The sequence below is a fragment of the Meriones unguiculatus genome, chromosome 17 (assembly GCF_030254825.1).
Source record: "Meriones unguiculatus strain TT.TT164.6M chromosome 17, Bangor_MerUng_6.1, whole genome shotgun sequence".
Classification (NCBI taxonomy): domain Eukaryota; kingdom Metazoa; phylum Chordata; class Mammalia; order Rodentia; family Muridae; genus Meriones; species Meriones unguiculatus.
The window spans coordinates 83074259-83096294 of NC_083364.1; positions in this window are offsets into that span (position 1 = coordinate 83074259).

Consider the following 22036-nt stretch of genomic DNA (forward strand, 5'->3'; position numbering starts at 1 on the left):
CAGCCAAAAATACTGTGATTTCCACTAATGTCAGTTAGAATCACTAGGATCAAATAATGATATTAAAACATATTGTTGAAAAACTAATGAAGAAGTAACTTTCACATAATGTTTATTGTCTACCAAGAAGTAATGCTTTGATAGAAAATTGAGTGGAGGTAGCTTCAAAAATGAAACAACTAACAAATTGTGGCTAAGTCTCTACCACTAATAAATAAGAAGGAAATTAACCTAATACAAGAGATTCTGGAATATATTTGCTTACCCTGGAATCATTCACAATTGCCATGTAATAAGCTCAGGCCTTTGTCATTACAAGACTGAGTAGTGTGTACTCACAGTGGAGTATTAGTCAGCCATAAACATAATTAGAATCATATATTCAAAGTTAATTTAGTGGATTCGAGATAATCATATTGAGCTAAATAAGCCAATCACACAAAGCCAAGTAGTGATGCATACTTCCTCTTTAAAGAGGGTAAAAAAATAAAATGAGAACAATCTGGAAATAGAGGAAGACTAAACAAGGAATGAAAGAGAATGAGAGGGAGTCAATTAATTTTATTTCAAACACTCTATGCAAATAAGAAAGAAAAAACCATATAACTAATATGGATTAATAATGTTTTCACACTTTAAATTCTGTCAAAGCATAATACATTGAAGGTTGCAGAGTAATTTCAATATTATTACTTTCTTCCATGATAACGAAAATACATACTGGATAACACATATTAGAATGCTCTGAATGCAAAAAAAATTCTGAATGCTAAAATACATAATGTGTGTGCATGCATCTATGAGTTTTAGATTTCAAATATTCATAAACCTTACACTTTCATAGTTGGGGGAATGTTAATGTCACTAGAAGAGTTACTTTGATTTCTTAGTTTTATATGGTACACAATCATACACATGTGTTACATTCTTTTTGATATATGTTAATGGATGATGAACCTTTTCTTTTTCCATTTTCAGCACCTTGTTTTTCATACTTATTACAGTGAAGAGCTTACCTGAAATCTAAAAGCTGTAACAGTAGTTTATTGAAATCATTGTTTGATTATTGTTTTACCAACTCTTTGAAAAATGGTGACTTTAGTCTCTCAGTGTTGTTCTATGCTTTCAGATGTTTATCTTCGTGAGTATTCTCCTTTTCACATCTCTCATGTCCAGCTTTCTACAATTGGATCTGTTGTGGGTCATTGATGCATCAAACTTGTCAGCTCTGCCCATAGTGGAGTTCTTTACTTGTTATCATTCGTCTTCATTCTTTGGGACAGTTCCTTATCCAAGGAGCTGTCTTTCATGTCCTTCTACAATGGTTGACCTTGTAGATTTAGTTTTCTGCCCAGTCATTTAAGGAACAAGTTGTATGGTAGGAAAATTATGTCTCCAATTTTCTCTGACAACTATATTATTTTATCAAGTAAAATGCTCTCAGGGTTGACAGCTACGCTTGTCTCTATGTGATACAAGCTGATTTTTAAAACAATGCCTCACTCCTGAAATGATCTGTTTTCTAAACTCTGATCAACATTTCTTGTTATTTTATTCCCTTATTTTTTTACTATACTTGAATTTGCCTGCAAAAAATGAAGCTTTTAATTTGATTTTCAGTGAAAACACTAAAGTTTTCTCAAATGTTATTCTTGCAGCTCTTTTGTCTGTTGTTGTATAAACTATATTATGTTTGAACTAGATTTCAAATATGGTAAAGCATTTTTACATATATTACCTTATTTTAATTTATATTTGTCATGGTGGCAGAAAGTTAACCAAAAATAAATACACATAAAATGACATTGAATACAATGATACTTTGTATGCTAATTTAAATAATAAACTATAAAATAAGTACATAAATTTGTACTTGTTATACAGATTCCAACATGAGAGTAAAAGAGTCATTCACTTAATTCAAAGATTATTTAGAAATCATGATGAATTATTTTAGAGAAAATATAAAATGAGCATATAAAAACACTTTAATAACTAGTGGAATCAGGTCCTCCATACATGTCCTAGGTAGTTATAAATGAAAAAAACAGCAGGAGCATGTATATCAAGTAAATTTAACTTCATACGTCTAAGGAAGCTAACAGGAAGAAGGACTCTGGCTAAGATGCTCAACCCCCATTCAGAAAGGCAAAGAGGATGGACATTGGAGGAGGGAGAAAATGGTGAACAGGACAGGAACCTATCACAGAGGGCCTCTGAAAGGCTCTACCCTGCAGCATATTGAGGCAGATGTTGAGACTCATAGTCAAACTTTTGTCAGAGTATAGGAAATCTTATGAAAGAAGTGGGAGACAGTAAGACCTGGAGAAGACAGGAGCTCCATAAGGACAGCAACAGATCCAAAAAGTCTGGGCACAGGGGTCTTTTCTGAAACTGATACTCCAGCCAAGGACCACTCATGGAGATGCCTTGGAACACCTGCACAGAAGTAGCCTATGGCAGTTCAGTATCCAAGTGTCCTCCATAGTAATGGGGACAGACTGTCTCTGACATGAACTGATTGGCCTGCTCTTTGATCACCTCCCCCTGAATGGGGAGCAGCTTTACCAAGCCACAGAAGAAGACAATGCAGCCTGAGAATGCAGCCCTGATAGACTAGAGTCAGAGAGAAAGGTAGGAGGACCTCCCCCATCAGTGGACTGGGATAGGGACACAGGTGGGGAAGAGGGAGGGTGGGACTGGGAGGGGAGTAGGGAGTGAGGTACAGGGGGGATACAAAGTGAATAAACTGTAATTAATAAAAATAAAAATAATTAAATAATAAAACCAAACAACCACAACGAAAAGAACTTATCCTCGTGTGGACAGAGGAATAAACATCAAACAGAAAAGAAAGAAAGGAAGGAAGGAAGGAAGGAAGGAAGGAAGGAAGGAAGGAAGGAAGGAAGGAAGGAAGGAAAGAAAGGAAAGAAAGAAAGAAAGAAAGAAAGAAAGAAAGAAAGAAAGAAAGAAAGAAAGAAAGAAAGAAAGAAAGAAAGGAGTGCTTTGTACATCCAGTGAAACTCCACTGGAGAAGACGTGTTTTTTGTTTGTTTGTTTTTGTTTGTTTGTTGGTTGGTTTGTTTTTTGTTTGTTTGTTTGTTTGTCTCTGCCAGTTTTTATGTTCATGTTAGTGGCTAAACTTTTGTTAGTTTATTAATACGGCTATCTGTTGTCCACATTTATCACAGGCTCACCATATGTCTTGTCCATTTTTTTTTTCTGGCTAACTTACGAATTATAGAATTGCAGAATTTTGTTTTTAGTGTGTTTCTAACACTATTAGAGCTTAATGGAAATATGTTTATTCAAGTATTTTAGGTAACCAGGACACATTCTAGGAGCATAAACTAGTAAATCCCTCTGTATCCATATTCTGACATGTCTGTCAGTTAATATTTCCTGATACAATTTTAAGTCCAAAATAAGCAATCAGAAAATGATTATGAATTCATCCTGAATATAGAGGGAAGGGGGTTTAGAGAAGATAAAGGGATTACTCAGATGTCAGTCTGGCTATGTGGTACCACACTAACTCTCTGCCTTGCTAAGCGAACTCTCACATCCGCGTTAGAGATAGCCCTTGAAAATGAGTAATGTATAAAAGAAACCCTGTCTGATGGTCTTCTCCTTGTTTAAAACCCCATGAGAATGAAGAGAGAAGCCTCAGTATCCAGATAACAATTTCCGTGTGGGCTCCAGGAGGAAGACTGGGCACAGCAGGGGAGGGAGGACTGAACTGATAGCACCTTCAACACTCCTATGTAAGGATCCTAATGAGCATAAACCTGTTTTATCAGAGTACAAACGGAATTACTTTTTCAATATTTCCTCATTATCAGAGATAAAACAAAATGTTTTCAAGTGTTGTGAGTAACTGAAAAGGCAAAGCATATTTCTAATTGATATGTAGTATCTTCTTTAGTGTGACTGTAACTTCAATATAATCTGTCTACGTACCTATTATCTATCATGTATCCATATATGATATGTGTATATCATGTACCCACTTGTCTTTCCATAATTCATTTTAACAGAAGACCAATGCAGTGTGCTGAGAAGAATAATGATCTGGAAGGTGAAAATATATTACCAATACAATTATATTTATCTGAGAGAAGTTTACAGATATATTTATCCAAGGGCTGTTGTGGAATACATTGTGCGAAGCAATTCATGGAAATTATCCATTGTATTCTGAGAGCAGCATCAGGATATACATGGCACCTTTAAAGTTTTCAGACAAAGACACTGAAAATAAAACTAAGTTAAAAAATTAAGTGACAATGGCACATTTTACAAGTGGTACCAGTTTATATGACAAGGTTTCTAATTTTTTGTGAATCCCTTTCCCATTCTTTTTGTTTCTTTTTCCTTAAGATCTTATTTTTATGTTAATTATGAATGTGGGTTTGTGCACATATGTGCAGTGCCTGCAGAGGCCTGAAAAGGAGCATGCGTCCCAGGAGATGGAGACTCACAGGCATGGCTAGAAACTGTGAGTTTCTACATGTGGATGCTGAGAGGTGAACTCTGGCCTTTCCAGAGTAGTATGCTCTATCAGAAGCTGAGGCATATCTCTACTCCCTCCATTATTTGTATTCAGAATATTGCCCCATTGTCCTTTAGCCTAATGAAACAGAAGGACAAATGCATATGATTATATTTTCTTAGGTATATGATTATATTTTATGATTCATTCAGTATATTTCTATCATACACTATAGAACGTTGCATAAACCTATCCACAACCCCACTTCCTCACATATCTTGTCCCATCTCTACCCATCCAACTTTAAATAACAGAAAAAAAATGCTAAACCCAACCCTAACCAAACAAATAAACTGACTAAAAAGCTTGGAGTTCTATTTGTGTTAGCTAACTACTCCTCAGTATGAGGTCTGTCCCAAAGTGTGCTTCCTACATCCAATGTCTCTACGCTGGAAACAAAAATGCATTTTCCCTTTCCATCACAGCCCGCTTCTCGTTGTTCACAGATCTATGGGGAAGAGGGGATAGAAGATTATAAGAGTCAAGGGTCAGAGAAGGCAGATACTCTAAAGAAATAGCGTCATCTACATACACCAGGGAAGACGAATATATGTAGTCCCAGCGACTGTCACAGCGTGCACTTGACTGCACAAGTTCAAGCTAGCCAAAACTGCAGCAGAGGAGAGAGAAATGGGGACATGAAGTTCCACCCTACCACAAAGAAAAGGTGGAAAAACTTTAAACTTGTGTTTGGGAATTTTAAAAATGTGATTTCTAAGAGCATGTACTTTATATATAGTATCTCAGAGTAAAATTGCTTTTAGTGTTCTTCTATCAATATATATACATTTTCCATGAAAATAGCTGATGCAGATAGTCCTGTGATTATGACCACATATTTTTACTGCTTATATGGCCAAAAAATAACATATTTTCAAATGAATTTTATCTCTCTATTTCTTTATTTATTACAATTTATTCACTTTGTATCCCTGCTGCAGCCCCCTCTGTCATCTCCTCCCAGTCCCACCCACCCTCCATTTCTACCCCTGTTTCCTTTCCCTAAGTAACATCTTGAACCTAAGCCATCTCTTTGTAGGTGACAAAGTTTAAGTGGTAACTGTTAGAGGAGTGAAAAGTTTTGATAACAACTATGTTTTCAGTGTACAACTGTGGGTAAATGCAATGTGTATGAGAATATATACATGCATAAATATATGCACAAAAACACGTACACACATGTAATTTGCAGAGGTTTATTTTGGTGAAGGAGGAGAGCACCACTGAATCAAAAGAGGAAAGATGTTGGCTGAAACTCAACACATTACGAGAGGAAATTAGTGTCAGTAAAGAGAAACTTAGAACTGACAATTTATATCAATAGACAAAGTTAAGGGAAAGAACATTGGTCAAGAAGGATTCAAAGCGAGGCATGGTGGCACACACCTCAGCTCTCAGGGAGGCAGAGGCAGGTGGATCGATGTCAGTTTGAGGCCAGCCTGGTCTACAAAACAATTTTACAACAGTCAGGGCTATACAGAGAAACTGTCTCAAAAACAAAAACGGAAACAAAAACAACAACAACAAAAAAAAAAAACCAAAAAGTAAAACAAACAAACAAACAAAAAAACCCGGAAAGATTTAGCTACAAGTATATATTTTACAGAGTGGCAAATAAAGACATAATTATTTCTTGAAACTATTCAAATGTATTGTTTAAAAGCCACTGAGATTTTATTTTAAATGTAGATTTAACAATAATAATTAATATTTACATGATAACTTTACAATAATATTTTCAGGAGTTATGACAACCTCATGGCTAGATTAAGAATTAATAAAATTCTGGAAAATTTCCTCCATGTTTTCTAAACAGAGTTTTTGCTTGGTATTACAGAATATACCAGGAAAACAAAAACAAAACAAAACCCTAACATTAAATATTAGTGACAAATGGATTATAATTTCATATAGTAGTAGAAATACTATAATATATGTAATTTATAAAGGATATGATACTATAAAAGGAAATATTTTTTCTTTTATCTCTTCAAAGGTACAATCCCAGCTGATTAATACATCACTAGCAAAAATCATAAAGTTTCCAAAACTCCTGGGATGTCTGGGGGACTTCTTAGTGACATGCATCAGTATGTCATAGGGATAGTGAAACTAAATCTATTTTTGTCATTTTCCAAAGAGAAAGTTCAAAACTTCATTGGCTTAGCTGTAGGCCATAGCTTTACATCTGTTTCTTTTAGAGTGAAAACAAGAATGGAGTGAAGAAGAAACAAATGGCAAAGGGGCTTAGAAAAGCGTTTCCATCATTTATAGAATGCTAGCACTAAGGGCTGTGGGCATGCCCTTATAAAGAAGAGAAAGACAGAATGTAAGCTCCAGGCACAGAGAACACAAAATTGGAATGAACTGCCTTCTCTCTCGCATCCACTTTTCTCTCAAGATACTGTTGTAGAAATTGACCCTGCTTTTATGCCGTTAAAAGAGCATCCAAAGTAGTTGATGGAATCAGTGGTAAACAGCGAAACAGACACTGAAGTTTATTTTTAAACACCACTTCAATAAATTGAATAAATACGTATGCTCTCTGGCTTAGGATGCTTGATGATGTCACTCAGCTCCTTTGAACAAGGCTGGTAGCTTGGGCTCCCTCTGCTGTCTGCCTAGTTTCATTTACAGCAGCTAGTTTCATTTACACAGCAGAAAGGAAGGAAGAAAGAAGGAAGGAAGGAAGGAAGGAAGGAAGGAAGGAAGGAAGGAAGGAAGGAAGGAAGGAAGGAAGGAAGGAAGGAAGGGAAAGAGAGAAAGAAAAAGAAGGAAAGAAAGAAAAAAGAAAGAGAAAAATTTAATGTCTAAAAAATTCAGCTGTGACATTAAGAAGTACTGGAAACCAAGAATAACTTATTTCTGTTTTGAGGTCCATAAAAGCCAGAATGAATTTAAAAAGAACAAATTATGGATTTTCCAGTAGATGTTTAATGTCAGAGACTTGTTTAAGAGAACCCAAAACATAAGCAATTCTAATGAATGAATGGCTCTTAGTAATTTTGCCATAAAAATCTTTAAACTATTTAGTAATTTGATTACATTGCTAAAATGTCACTGTTTATATGTGTACACAATAAAGTAGGAAATTTGTATCATTACTACGTCTAGTAAATTTTTGAAGTATAAATCCCACTGTGCATTGAACACACCAATATTTGTACCTTACAGCAAATGAAATTTTTATTTATATGTAGAAAATATTTTAGTAAGTGAAAGATAACATTTACCATTTTTAGAACTGTATAACCTCATAAAAATAAATACTGTGATTTAAGGAAACTATCACACTGAAGATTATAATTTATTTTGTATTATCTTCTTATATTTTTCTTTGTTTTCATGACTAAATTTATTTGTAAATATATTTATTTAAAACTACTTGGCTTTCTTATACATTACTTTTTTTGTAGTTTTTGTTCTCCATTTTAATAATAAGTTAGTCATAGACATGGAAATATCTTTTTTTAGTATACATATTTATAATTTGATAAAGTTTTGTTAGTTCCATTGTTCTAATAAAACCTATGCATTTACTATCAAAGCAACTCATAACTATCTGCATTTGCTAGGTGTGCAATATTTAAGTCCTTTCTCTGCTCCATGCAAATGTATATAACTATAAATACATTTTATTTAGATATAGTTGCAAATTTTGTGGAAATTACCTATGGTTCTATAAAGTACACGATTTTATAGATATTATATACATATAATCACAAATATTTTATATTAAAACAATACTTTTAGTAAATTTTTGAGGTTTTCCTATAACACTCTCTACAACTTTCTCTCTTTGCTCACCGAACTGAATAGTCTTCATATTGTTTCCACATCCAGTCAAGTTATTTTTTTATTGCCCAACTGTTCCTGGGAGTGTGGCCTGCCTTTGGGTATGCTGGACCTGTAAGTAATCGCATTAAATAAAACTGGTTTTCCTTCTCCCATAAGGTATCAAGTGGCATTAGCAACTCAGCTAGTCATGGATTGTGTTCCCATCTTCCCTCCGCCATACTGAGATCTTATCTAGCTTGAGCTTGCACAGGTCTTGTGCATGCGGGTAAAGTGACTGTGAGTTCATCTGTGAAATTGCTCTATTTTGTCCAGGAAAAACAAAACAACAACAACAAAGTTTCCTTGATGTTATCCATCACCTGTTGTTTACAATGTTTCCATCTATACTCTCTCAAAGATATTTGAGATTCACCATGGGAAGGATATAATGTGTCATCCCATTTAAAATATAAGCAATCCACAGTCTCTTATTCACTTATTGACTACATGAGGGTCTTTGTACTAATTACTATCTACTGCAAGGAGAAGATTCCTTCAAATGAGGGTTGCGCAGCAGTATTCATGATTATAGCAGTATTTCTATGATATATAATATATCTTTGTCATAATATAGATATATAAATTTACTATGTATTTCTTTTTTAATTTTATTTTTATTTTTTAAATATTAATTACAGTTTGTTAACTTTGAACCCCTGCTGTATCCCACTCCTTTTTTTCCCTCCCAATCCCACCCTCCCTCTCTCATCTCCTCCCTGCCCATTTCCATGTCCACTGATAGGGGAGGACCTCCTCCCCTTTCATCTGACCCTGTTTTATCAGGTATCTTCAGGACTGGCTGCAAAGTCCTCCTCTGTGGCCTAGCAGGGCTAATCCTCCCTCGGGGGTGGGGGATGTCAAAGAGCCTGCCACTGAGTTCCTGTCAGAAACAGTCCCTCTTCCCATTATTAGGGTACCCACTTGGATACTGAGCTACCATGGGCTACATCTGAGCAGAGGTTCTAGGTTATATCCATACATAGTCATGTTTGGAGAAACAGTCTCATAAAGACTCCTGTGCCCAGATATATTTGGTGCTTGTGGAGCTTCTTCTCTTTCTAGGTCATATTAACTCCCCCTTCTTTCTCATGATTCCCTGCACTCGCCCGAAGGTTTGGTTATGAGTCTTGTCTGCTTTCATACACTGCTAGGTAGGGTCTTTCAGAGGCCCTCTGTTGTAGGGCCTGTCCTGTTACCTGTTTTCCCCTACATCCAATGTCCATCCCATTTGTCTTTCTAAGTGAGGATTGATCATCTTACCCCGGGTTCTCTTTCTTGTTTATCTTCTTTAGGTGTATAGATTTCAGTATGTTCATCCTATGTTATATGTCTATAAAAGTGAGTATATAGCATATGTTTCTTTCTGCTTTTGAGATACCTCACTCAGGATGATCGTTTCTAGGTCTCACAATTTGCCTGCAAATTTCATGATTTCCTGGTTTTTAATTGCTGAGTAGTATTCCATTGTGTAAAAGTACCACAATTTCTGTATCCATTCCTCCATTGAGAGACATCTGGGCTGTTTCCAGGTCCTGGCTATTACAAATAAAGCTGCTACAAACGTGGTTGTGCAAATGTCCTTGTGTACTTGAGCAAATTTTGGATATATGTCTAGGAGTGGTATACTTGGATCTTGAGGAATCACTATTCCTAATTGTCTAAGAAAGCCAGATTGATTTCCAGAGTGGTTGTTCAAGTTTGCATTCCTACCAGCAATGAAGGAGGGTTCCCCTTTCTCCACAACCTCTGCAGCATGTGTTGTCACTTGAGTTTTTGATCTTAGCAATTCTGATGGGTGTCAGGTGAAACTTCAGGGTCGTTCTGATTTTCATCTCTCTGATGGCTAAGGACATTGAGCATTTCTTTAAGTGTTTCTCTGCCATTCTGTATTCCTCTACTGAGAATTCTGTTTAGGTCTGTACCCCAGTTTTTAATCGGATTGCTTGATTTGTTGCTTTTTAACTTCTTGTGTTCTTTATATATTCTGGATATCAGCCCTCTGTCAAATATAGGGTTGGTGGAGATCCTTTTCTAGTCTGTAGACTGTTGTTTTGTTTTGATGACTATGTTCTTTGCTTTACAGAAGCTCTGCAGTTCATGAGGTCTGATTTATTGATTGTTGCTCTTAGAGCCTCTGCTCTATGTATTTCTTACTGAACATGAGTGTGTATTTATGTATGTGTGGATGTGTACAAGAGAGAAAGAATGGACAAGACTGTCTTGCTGGAATTATCCTACAACAGCATGAAAACATCATAAATACTCATTTATGCTAGCCAATAAAAACCCAAGAACAAGGAAGGATTACTTCTTGAGTCGTTGAGCAATGGACCAATAAACCAGCAAGCATTACAAATTACTGCAATACTCTTGGCTAACATACAGTTCTTGAATAAAGTAGCTCAAGTGTTGAAGAAACCACTTAGGTAAGTAGCAATATAGAGAAATCTATCTGGCACTCACATGGAAGGTGCGTTTCTACTCACTAGTTTTTCTAGTGCTAGAATGACCTGTGAAGCCACTGGGGAAGAAACATAACCATAAGTCTCACCCAGCAGTGAATCTCACAGTAAACAAGTACTGTTGGCATTAGTGGCATGAATATTATGGGAGAAATAGATATTTCTATTTATAATTAATATATTTCATGGAGCTATTAAACAAACCATCTATTAACATTTTCTAAGGTGTTATGAACATTGTGCAGGAACACTGCACATTCAGTGCCATTTTAAGAATAAACAGCTGAAAAAAATCATATATCCAGGGTACAAGCGGAATTTGTCAGTATATTATTGTTGCAATCACATTAGCTCACAACTACTCCAACTCTGCAATAAATTTAAAGAATAAGAATAAATAAGAAATAAATTTAAAATCAAAAGGAAAAACAGAATGATGACAATGGTAATAAGCTTAAGGATAAGAAAGTCTAATTAATAAGTGGAGAAAAGGAGGCAAGCTAACCTATGTGAAATGTAATCATACTTCACTCATTCATTATTTTCTCAGTTTTCAGTTCCAAATATCTATTTATCTAGTTATTTATTTATTTTTATTTTTTTTATTTCTGCTAAGCAATATTTTATTGTTTCTCTAACCCACATTTTCTTTGTGTATTTTAATTTCTTTTCTTTTTATTAATAGCAGTTTATTCACTTTGTATCCCAGCTGTGGCCCCCTCCTCATCCCTTCCCAAACCCACCCTTCCTCCTCTTCTCCTATGCCCCTCCCCCATTCCAATGATAGGGTAGGTCCTCCTCCCCTTCTATCTGACCTTAGTCTATCAGGTCTCATCAGGACTGGCTTCTTTGTCTTCCTCTGTGGACTGGTAAGGCTGTTCCCCCCTCAAGGAGAGGTGATCAAAGCGCCAACCCCATGAGTTCATGTCAGAGACAGTCCCTGTTCCTATTATTGGGGAATCCTCTTGGATACTGAGCTGCTGTGGGCTACTTCTGTGCAGGGGTTCTAAGTTATCTCCATGCAGGGTCCTTGTTTGGAGTATCAGTCTCAGAAAAAAATCCCTGTGCCCAGATTTTTTGGTTTTCTTGCTCTCCCTGTGGAGACCCTCTAGGTCCGTGCATTCTGCAAAAAGTTGGCTATGAGTCTCAGCATCTGCTTTGATACCCTGCTGGGCAGAGTTTTCACAGGGCCTTTGCGGTAGGCTCTTGTCCTGTTCCCTGTTTTCTCACTCTTCTGATATCCATCTCATTTGGCTTTCTGGATTTTATTATGACCCTTTTTAGAATAAGAGTTTAATCATATCTACATTGTTTTCTATTTTCTTTCAAACATTTACATAGATTATTTCCAAGGATAAAAATAAAATGGTAGTCAAAATAATATGAAAAATATTAAATACATTTGAAGATACAGATCTTTAATTACTGATTTTATCTTTTTTGGTTGATTAAGAGCCACAAAGCTAAATCAGATGAGAACTGTCACTTCATTAAAGCAAATTAGGAAACAAATTTGAGATTATCAAATGTATGGAAAGTTATGCAGGGTCTCTATAAAGAAGACATAAAGGCAGGTGAGATACAGGGGGGAAGCATGAGAGGGAGAGATGGAGGGAGGTTGTCATGGTGATGAGATCAGGATACACTTCATGAACATTTGGGACTTTCAAAGATTAAAAAATAAGGAGTTAAGAAATGTAAGCTTTCTGGGTGGCAATGGTTACAGATAGTCAGCCAGACCAAATTAGCTATCAGATATGCCTTCTTATAGCTGGTCCCTCTTCGTAGATCAGTGTATTCCCAGCCAGGTGTGGAGGCTTAGACCTGTGAACTCAAGCTCTAGAAGCCCTCTTGGGCAAACTTTTACAAATAACAACAACAAACAAACAAAAAACAAGCCCGAGAAACTCAGACTTTTTAGTTGATTTTCACTAAAACACCTAAAATCTACATATGAGGATTCCGATGGCAGGCAAGAAGTGTTTTCTGTGTTTATAAATATTAACTTCCTGCTAATAAAGTTAAATTTGGGGGCAAATAAGAGCTAGAAGAAGGAGGAGAAGAGGAAGAAAAAGAAGAATACAGAACAGCATAGGACTTTTAAATGAAAGGAAAGGTTGTTTGCTCAGTAATTGATATTGGTGCCACTGAGAGTAGAAGCTGACTTGGGGCTTGATAAAGATAGGCCACAGAGGAGGACTTTGCAGCCAGTTCTGAAGACACCTGATAAACCAGTATCAGACAGAAAGGGAGGAGGTTCTCCCTTATCAGTGGACTTGGAAAGGGGCAAGGAGGAGATGAGGGTGGGAGGGTGGGATAAGGAGGGAAAGAGAAAGTGGGATACAGCAGGGATACAAAGTTAACAAACTGTAACTAATATTAAAAAAATAAAAATTAAACAAATATTTTATAAAAAAAAGATATGTCATGAGTCAGCTAATAGAGCTTATTACAGTCCTGTGGGGCTGAAGATACAAAGCAAGTCAGGTATTTTCAGAATTGTGAGGTTTTTAATAAGGATGAACTGGCGTTAACAGAAACAAAAATATCTAGGAAAAAACCCTCAATATTCTATAATATATCTAATGATTCCTTCTCAGGATTCAAGTCTACCCTAGTCTTACATGCTGCAGAAACTTCAGAAAAAATTTTCCCTAGATCTTGTCCTGGGTATCTAGGTGCACCACAAAGGCCTGAGCACTGGGAAAAGTAAAAACCTCTCTGGGAATTCTCTTTCTGGTGTTTGATGTCAAGCAAATAGAATTCCAAGTAAGAGCTTTTTGATACTATAGTGTATTTAAAATGTATCTTTGTTTTTTTTTTTAATACGTTTCAATATGTTCTGAACATCACAAGTTTTAGGGTCACCATTATTTGCTTTAATAAAATGACTGCAGTATAATTATTTGAGGTTTTCTGCAATAGCAATAATAACTGCAAATTAATTTTACTTTCTGTCCCCTTTGCTTTAGTGACCTTAAACTTCAGTATCAATTTATTTTTTTTTCAGTGATCATGGTTTTCATGTATGTATTATAGGTGTTAGTAAGATGTATATATATATATATATATATATATATATATATATATATATAACATATATATATATATCTTACTTCTTAGATTGCATTTGATGACATTTTTATATATTTTTGAGATTTAGCAACAACATGCCCTTTGAAAAAGGAAACAAGGTATAAATAAATATACTTACTTCATAATATGAGTATGAAAACTAAATATAAGATATTTAAAAAGGAACCTGATGAATTAAATATGGAGATTTTGCTGTTAGTAAGATCCTTTGGCTAGATTTTGAAAGTATAGATATAAATTACTCTTTCCAGTAAAAGCTACTATATTTTTAACAAATGTAAGTTAGAAGAACTAAGAGAAAACAATTTGTAGAATCATTTCGTTTAGTTTGCCCTTGTATTTTTATTTTGGAAGACAAAAACGTCTCTGACTTTCTCTTTACTAATGTGTAAAAATATTTTCCTGGATTCCTTGGTAGATAAACAATGAATAGTTTGCTACAAAATTAAAGTTAACTTTTTTCCCGCTAGCTAGCTAGATAAATATAAACACATACATAAATAGATGAGATATGTAATACAGTCACGTCTGGATGTGTTTATAAATGTCAACCTGTATTTTATTACCAATGTATACTTCTATCAGATGATGCTGAAAATGTTATTTTCTTATTTTATTAAAACTGTAGAAAATATAGTTTGAAAAAGAATTCACATAAGCAAAAGCATGCTTAAATTATAGAAATTTCTAGTCAAGGATTAAAACTGAAATAAAACAAAAGAGACATAAAAGCAGATCTGAACTTGTACCAATTATTACATAGCGTATGTCACTGAGACCGAAATCTAAAACTCCTCAAACAATGCTACTTTGTAGTGTAACCTTGCTTTTCATGAAACTTGCTGACAAAAACAAAGGAAACATTTTTTTTGAGTTTTTTTATCTCTAAAAAAAAAAAAAATGAAAAGTTTTCTGTAGTAAGCTTTGTTTCTTATATAAAGTAGTCAGAAAAGAAACACAGATTTCCTGTGAGAAGAATAGAGTCGGGTTGACTTTCTCCTTTTAAAAAAATTTTATATATTTATTACAATTTATTCACATTGTATGCCAGCTGCAGCCTCCTCCCTTGTCCCCTCCCAATCCTGCCCTCCCTCCTTCTTCTCCTCCTATGACCCTTCCCCATTCCATTGATAGGGGAGGTCCATCCTCCCCTTCCATCTGACCCTAGCCTAAAAAGGGAACAGGGACTGTCTCTGATATGAACTCAGCGGCTGGCTCTTTGATCACCTCCCTTTGAGAGGGGTGGAGGTGTAGCCTTCCCAGGCCACAGAGGAAGACAATGCAGACTTTCTGTTTTTGTGAGCCATCTTTCTTATGGGTGAACAGTACACTTGTAGAGCTGTTTTAGCACTAGGAGGAAGTCTGCAGTATGTGACTTGACAATATGATCCTGAGACATTTGCTAATAATAATAATAATAATAATAATAATAATAATAAGTACTGTGGATAGCAGTTGACTTCAATTGATGAAACTATTTTTTTCACAATTTATTCGTTATATATCCCTATTGAAGACCCTCCCTCAACTCCGCCAGTCCCACACTCCCTCTGTCTTCCCCTCATCCTCTTCCCCTAGTCCACTGAGAGGGGGAGTTCACTATTTTCATCTGCCCATAGCTTGTTAAGTCTCATCAGGACTGCTTGGATCCTTTTCCTCCGTGGCCTAGCAAGGCTGCATCATCAGGAGCAGGTGATCAGAAAAATTTTTAAAGGCCTTACTGTACAACCTTTGTCCTTTGATGTTTAAATGGACTGTTTCATTAGACCCAAAGACTCAAGTTTCTAATTATTCCGCTGGCTGGAAAGCTACCTGACAGTGCAGTCAACATGTCCACTCATCTATGCTCAAACTGTGTTTTTTATAAGAATTTACGTAGAACATTATGTTCAGAAAGTTTTTGCAGAGACTTTCAGATATGACATAGCTGGTCTCCATGCCTCCGGGCAGCTGTCTTCAATTAGCCACAGGCCGCAACTGCAATGTAAAGACCCAGAGCAAGAGATCTACCCACCCCTGTCCTGTTGAGAGACAGGAGCATAGCTATAAGAGGCTGTCCTAACTTTTACCAAAGCAATGCTACTGAGGCAGAAAGCAAGGGTCCTACCAAGCTGTAGACTATCTTGATTTTGGCACAACCAAGAAATTTTTCTTACTTTTCCGAAACAACACTCATCAGGATGGAAAACACACCATACATTTTATGTGTATCTGTCTGTTCTGTCGAGATAATATCTTCATGTATTTCTAGTATAAATTTTAGTATCTCAGAATTGTAAATGCCTTAAACAATAATCTGTATATATCATAGATGAAATTCTTTAAGTTCAAAACATACAATATAGAGCACATTGAAGAGTATTAAGTTAAAAAGATTCTCTGAAATTATCCATGAAGTAGTACACTAAATTTAAAGGAAGATGCACAAATTTTAACAATGTTGCTATTTAGAATACAATGAAGTGTAGGTATCTTTTACATTTAGTTTTTCTTATTTTATAAGATTTATTTATTTATTTATTATGTATACAACATTCTGTCTGCATGTATGCCTGCACACCAGAAAAAGACACCAGATGTCATTATACATGGTTATAAGCCACCATGTGGCTTGAATTGAACTCAGGACCTTTGAAAGAACAGCCAGTGCTCTTAACCTCGGAGCCATCTCTACAGCCCCTACATTTAGTTCTTAATTCAATAATAAAAAGTGTGTCCAGTATAACATAAGAAATAAATATATTAAACATAATACATTTTTACTTCTTAGTGGGTAATACTTCTGCTTTATGCAATATTAAAATGTTATATTTTTATTCGATTCCATATTATAAAATCATGTTCAGAAGTTTAATTCAAGGTGTTATTTATAATCTAGACACCAACAGAATTGTCAAGAAACTTTGCAATATATAACAAATGGAATGTAAATAATGTCGTTAGGAACTTTTGTGTGTGATATATAGTGCTGTTATGTGTTATGTGTTTGTGCGTGTATGTGTATGTGTGTGTGTGCATTATATATACTTCATTGTATGGGGTTTTGCATGTGTGTCTTTGGGTGGAGGTCACAGGTTGTTGTCAGGTGTTTTTCCTCACTTACTGTCCACCTTTTTTCTTTGAGACATACCCTCACACTGAGCCTCACTGAAGCATATAGCTTTGGTTTGACAGATACTCTTATATCAACTGCCTGACTGCAGCACAATGCTTACAGATCAACACTTATTTCTGCTTTTTATATGGATGCTGAGGATCAAAATCTAGTCTTCTCCCTTGAAGAGCATGGACTTTAGAAACTAGGACAAGGAATTACTTCATTTGCTTTATGATCTCATTGAAAAAAGAAAGTTTCTTGGATGTAGTTTAACAGTTTTCTCTGGGTTGAACATACCATTAATGTCTTCAGTCAAATCAAGTGTGGTTACACAAACAAGACCCTCCGTCTATGGGTACTATTAATATTCCCTCAGGAAAAGGAGATACAGGCTGGGCAGTAAAACCCTCTGCTCCCCGAGGTTGTATAGTTTCAGGGTTTGATTTGGTGGAAATTCTTCAAGCCGTCAGTGTCAGCCATTGCTCAGTGGTAGAGCTTTCATAGTCCTGCATGCTGCAAGTGACTCTTTACATCAGTGACATAACCTTGAGTGACCATGCTAATGTCAGTGACATCAGTGAGCTCATTGCTTAGGCACAGTGGGGCTCAACTCTTTCTGTGTTCTGTTGTTCCCTTGTCTATCCAGGGTGAAAAGATACACACATTACTCTTACATCCACCGGAAAAGCTATGTGATAAATTTCCTTATATTACATTACAGATTCCAGTACTGTACATCTTAGCAACTTTTCTTTTGTTAATATATATGCTGATGCTACTGTCATTTTGATATTTTATGTGTTAAAGTAAGTTTTTGGAGAGATAGGACAATTAGGAACTCTAGATAGAGAGACCAAAACTCCTCTGGGAAAAAATATACCATAGAAATTTCTTCAAACAGGTGGCTAAAATAGGAAAGTAGTAAATGCCAGGGGAATAAAAACCATACTAAAATACCAAATGTTATGCGAAAATAAGTTAAAAGTTATATAGTAGCTAGCAACATCATGTGTGTTGATTTACATATTAGATACTGATAGAGTTTGAAATTAAAGATAATTATGGATAATAATAAGAATGTATTTTTAAGATTAGTGTATTGAATATAGTTTTGGGGGCTAGAAAGACAGCTCAGTGGGTAACCGTACTTTCCATACATGTCCTAAAACCTGAACTTCACAATGTCCTAGAACCTGAGTCCTCAGAACCTTCACAAAAACCTGCACATACCAGGACTTCCTCTAACCTCATTTCTCCCAAAAGATTAAGAGAATCAGATACTTGAGGATTTCTAGATTCTTCTGTACCAGCTATCCTGAAACATGCCATGGTGGGAATGGGGGGCAAAAGAGGGAGAAAGATACAGAGAGAGATGGAGACAAAGAGAGAAGGAGGTTGGGATGAAGGGAGGGAAGGAGGGAGGAAGGAAAATAGTGAAAGAGAGAGAGAAAATCCTATCTCAATATCTCAAACAAAGTAGAAGCTTAGAACACAGAGGCCAGGAAGATCAGGGAGGGTGGGGCCAAGGGGAGATGAGGGAGAGCGCTACAACTGGGATACAAAGTGAATGCATTGTAAATATTCATGATGATGATGATGATAGTATAAGAGTTTCTTCTCTGACCTTCACTCATGCACAACGCCACAAGCATGCCTACATGCACACACAAAAAGGAGTTTGCGCACACACTTACATATGTAGTCACATCCTGCACACAGTGTAGTATCAAGCACAGTGTTTTCTGTTTATTCTTGGTAGGGGAAACTACATTTTTATTACTTTATGTTTTGGAGAGGACCACACATTGTAAAATGAGCTACTGGATCTATATATGACTCAGGCAAGTCACATGACATCTCTAGGCTACAATTTGAAGCGTAGAGCTTATGGGTTCTACTGAGAAGTCTAACAGTTACATAGACATCTGATCCCAGGGCTTGCACTTCTTGTACTTACACTGGCTGTGTAGTTTGAGTAGTGAGTGCATGACACACCAATTGCCCAGGAGGGCTGCATCTGCTTCACAAACACGCTTTCCAACCTGCCAATGAGCAGACTGAAACAACACTGCACAGAGACCATGCGCTTTCCTCCTCTGATTTGCACTTTACTCACTTTTGACTTCATTGTTTTGTTCTCCCTATTACAAAAACAAACAAACAAACAAAACACAGACAGACAGGAGTTAACATGTAAAGTTCCCTTAGGGCAGAATGACACTGAGTATAGCAGTTCCTTGCTAAGCTGTTATATTTCCCAATAATTCTCACAGCTAATAATTAATTTCACCACACAGTGGCCCTTTGGAATTATTAAATTGATTTCTGCAGATTATTATTCAACACTTAGTGAAAACCCAACTGTGTACCAGGTGCTGTCAGAACACAAAGCCCGTCTCATCACCACCCACTGGGCCTAATTGCAACCCAAATTAAACAGGTAAATCAAACCAACAGAAACACTGACAGCTTTTGCAAGCACAGTGGTCATCTCCCAGAGCAAAGGAGAGAAAAGGCCAAGCAGTTTCTGTCACTTTATTCTCACACCTACCACATTTACCTTACCTGCAACAGATTTAAGGAAGGTTTAAAATCCTAAAATGCTGAAAAGGACCAGCACTACATTTGATGGCTACCATCAAGATTTCTTTCTCCATTGAAAAAATTCAAAATATAGCATTGCGTTTTAGCATAACTCTTGCTAGTGCCTCTCTAATTGTGTTTGCAGGATTCACAGGGAAGCATTCTGTTGGGATAATTGCTCATGTTGGTGAAGATCCGTAATTTGGCTCATGAGCACTTCAGAAAATTACTGAAAATGTTGTGAGGAGAATTTTCCATAAACACGCAGACCTGCAAAGTATAAATAGGTGCTGTTTCCAGAATCTTTCTCAAGACTCTTTATGAAGTTTATTCCAAGAATTTTCTTGTTTTCTAGTTGTTCAAGAGAGTCTTTATTTTATTAGGACAGTGACAATTATTGTCTTTTTAAGGAATACAAACATTCTAGTATAAACTTTATAATTTACAAATGTGATATGACTTAGGGGAAATTAAATGTGTTATCATACATATAATTAATTATTATAGCTGACAGACATAATAATGTAATATGGATTTATTAAATTTTACACCATCATATATTAGTTATTATATAGATTTTTTACAATTGGATAAAATACAATAAAAGTTTCTAAAATTATGAATTATGTTACGAGTCTTTTTTGAGTGTACAAAGTTATAAATATCACCATGAAGAATTTAAAGTAGTGTTCATTATTTACCGTGAACTTACAGTTATTTGTACATACACAGACAACACACACATAAACATGTGTAGAATTATAGTCAGTGTCTATAGAGTTGAAGCCTCTCAGAGACTTGTGTATTAGTAATATGAAACTTTTTAATTGTATTCAATTATCTAGAATTTTTATTTATGTACTTGATTTTTTTCTAAGTGTATGTGCATGCATGATAACTATACATGAAAGGTATAATATTTACTTTTTCCAATTTTTTTCTTTAGAATGTCTTTGTCTTCTTATGAATATTTAGTAAAGTGGTGACAAATGCATTAACTTTATAAAAGGAGTAGGACTTGAGTTCGATTATAAGTTGGAAACTGTAGTCTGAGGTCTATTAACTGCTAGAGTTATCTGTCTGTGACTCATCTATGAAATAGAAAAAAAAAGATGTTCTTCATAAAGGATCCATAATTAAATTGGGTGTTGTTTACTTACTGTTAAATGTACTGACATGTCCTATATTCTATAGTTTTAGATAATACCTATAGATGACAATATGAATATATTAAATATATTGTTTTCAGAATTACCTTTTAACCTGGGTCATTTATTCTCATATCATAGACATCACAATAAAGAATTTAATCACGGCAGGTAGTTAAATTTAAATTTTTGTTTCTGTTGAAGGACCGCACATGACTTCCATGAATAAAACAATGGTATAATTTGAAAACAAAACAGAAAGAGAGCTCATTTGTAAATAACTGGTGTAACAGCGTTCCTTGATCTATATATTTGAATTAAAGAGAACTTAATTCCGCTTTCTTTTGCATTGTCTTAATGAGTTGATTACAAATAGCTGTTCATTATTGAGCTTCTATTTGTTTATCAGATACATTTAGGAAAAAAGTAGTCTTTTGGGAGATTTTAAGCCATGGAGTTTTAGTTAGGGCTGGTTTGGCTCAGTTATAAGTTTTTAAGTCAGATTTTGGCATTGGTAGCTATAAAGGCTCTAGTAATTAAAATTGAAACCTGAAGTAAGATGATAGAAATCTATTAATATGCACTAAGGGTATCAGTGTCACTAATAAATAAGTTACCCATTTGAAATCACTACATCAAACTGACCTCCCTATCAGTGGACTTGGGGAGGGGCATGCATGCAGAGGGTGGAGGAAGGGAGGGATTGGGACGGGAGGAGGGAGGGAACCACAGGGGGGATACAAAGTGAATAAAGTGTAATTAATAAAGAATTTAAAAAAAAGAAATACCTTACAGAATGATCTCCAACACTGCTTAGGAAAAGGGTCTTGTCGTTTTCTGTTCATTGCAAATCATAGCAGATAAAGATCATTATTCTGGATACAAGTCACAGTTTTACATTTGAAATGCCATGAAGTTGGGACAATGCATTTAGCTTTACTTGTTTTGTTTTTGTTTTTTAATTTGTAAATTTAGAGGCTCATTCATTATCTAAATGTGCTTTTTACTATAGCCTTTTCTAAATTACTAGGGAATTCAAGTGAAGATCAGGCAGCGAACATGTTTACAACTATAAATTTGAGCCTTTCCAAAGCAAAATTCCTGTATTTAAGAATGTAATCTTACAAATCTACCAAATGAGGAATGCAGAAAATGGAGTCATGACATAAATATTGAAATTAACATGGCTTTTCCCTTTTCAAATTTCGGATCTTACTTTTGCTTTGTAGTTCCTGCATATTTTTTTCTGGAGATGTTACTT